Source organism: Otolemur garnettii, unplaced genomic scaffold (genome assembly GCF_000181295.1).
Source record: "Otolemur garnettii isolate 467f Iridium unplaced genomic scaffold, OtoGar3 scaffold00174, whole genome shotgun sequence".
Taxonomy (NCBI): domain Eukaryota; kingdom Metazoa; phylum Chordata; class Mammalia; order Primates; family Galagidae; genus Otolemur; species Otolemur garnettii.
The window spans coordinates 1,304,053-1,305,955 of NW_003852569.1; the positions used below are offsets into that span (position 1 = coordinate 1,304,053).

Sequence of the window (1,903 nt, forward strand, 5' to 3'; positions counted from 1 at the left end):
AGGGCTGTGTACATTGGATACTTTTTCTTCCATTCCTGTGACACTTTGCTAAAAAGAACATTTTCCAGTTCCATCCATGTAAACATGAAGGAGGTGAAGTCTTCGTTTTTCTTTAGGGCTGCATAGTATTCCATGGTGTACATATACCACAGTTTATTGATCCATTCGTGGATTGATGGCAACCTCCAACTCTTAAGCTTAAGTGATTCTCTTACCTCAGCCTCCCAAGTAGCTGGAACTGCAGGTACCCACCACAATGCCCAACAATTTGTTGTTGTTGTCACTGTTGTTATAAGTAGTCCACCAGGCTGGGTTTGAACCCACCAGCCTTAGTGTATGTGACTGGCACCCTACCTGCTGAGCTATAGGCGCCGCCTCTGTCTCACAAAAAAAAAAAAAAAAAAAGGAGAAGCTCCTGTGCTCAGGACCCTTCCAGACCTCTTCATCTGTCCTTTATGACATCCTCTGCACTAAACTGATCGAATTTACATTTAAGAAGAAATAATCTACGCAAAAGAACAAGCAGATCAAGATGTGTAGCTCTGTGGCTGCCAAGTTGTGGTTTTTGACAGATCGTTGCATCAGGGAAGACTATCCCCAAAAAGAGATCTTACGAGCGTGGAAGGCCAAATGCTGTGATGAGAAACTGGACTTTAGGGCTGTGGCGCTGGATGAAGTGGTGCTGACAATAGAGCAAGGAAACCTAGGTCTTCGAATCAATGGAGAACTAATCACTGTCTACCCCCAAGTGGTGGTGGTGAGAGTACCAACCCCTTGGGTGCAAAGTGATAGTGACATCACCATTCTGCGCCATCTGGAGAAGATGGGGTGCCAGTTGATGAACTGACTTCAAGCTATCCTGAACTGTGTTAATAAGTTCTGGACATTTCAAGAGTTGAGTGCCCACGGTGTTCCTCTGCCAAGATACTTTCCCTTATGGTGGCCATGAACATTTTGCTAAAATGATTGATGAAGCAGAAGTACTGGAATTCCCAATGGTAGCGAAGAATACACAGGGTCAGAGGCAAAGCTGTTTTCTTAGCTTGAAGTAAGCACCATTTGGCTGATCTAAGCCATCTTCTTCGACATGAAGCTCAATACCTATTCCAGAAGTATGTTGAAGAGTCTCCCGGACCAGATGTCCGTGTCATTGTTGTGGGAGGTCGTTGGTTGGCACCATTTACACTGTTCAACAGATGCAAAGCAACTGCTCACTAGTGGTGTGGGGATGACGTGCTCATTGAGTGAACAAGGGGAAAAGTTCGCTGTCCAGGAGTCTGATATCCTGGGGATGGATGTGCGTGGCATTGACCTATTGATGAAAGATGACAGCTCCTTCTGTGTCTTCGAGGCCAATGCAAATGCAGGTTTCATCGCCTTTGTAATCTAGACGTAGCTGGTGTCATTGCGGACTATGCCGCCTCCCTTCTGCCCTCTGGCTGGCTCACCCGGCGTATGTCCCTGCTCTCCATGGTGTCCGGGGCTAGTGAGACTAGTGAGCCAGAGCTGGGTCCCCCAGCCAGCACTGCTGTCGACAACATGAGTGCAAGTTCCAGCTCTGTTGATAGTGACCTTGAAAGCACGGAGTGAGAGATGCTCACCAAGCCTCGGGTGGGGGGAGTGCTATTCAACATGAACCAGCGACTAGCCAATGAAATCAAATTCCTGGTGGAGGTATCCACCAATACTTAACCAACAAAACCTGAGTAAAACTTAACTTCCTTTCCTTATTTTTATTTTTTTCCTTTTTTTTTTTTTTAAACCAACTTGCAATGCTGTTCATGGAAGATGCTCAGGAAGATGAGAGAAATTTAGTAGGATTAGTTGGAGAGGAGAAGATAGATGAGGTCTTTGCTAGTAAAGATGTTACTGACTTTTTGTTTACAAATCCTACAGATAGAGA

The 1,903-nt window shown here is 45.5% G+C and overlaps 1 pseudogene; it reads left to right on the top strand.

Annotated features, from left to right (window-relative positions):
* Positions 1 to 532: 532 nt before the first annotated feature.
* On the top strand, positions 533 to 1,692 carry LOC100965993 (annotated as a pseudogene).
* Positions 1,693 to 1,903: the final 211 nt, after the last annotated feature.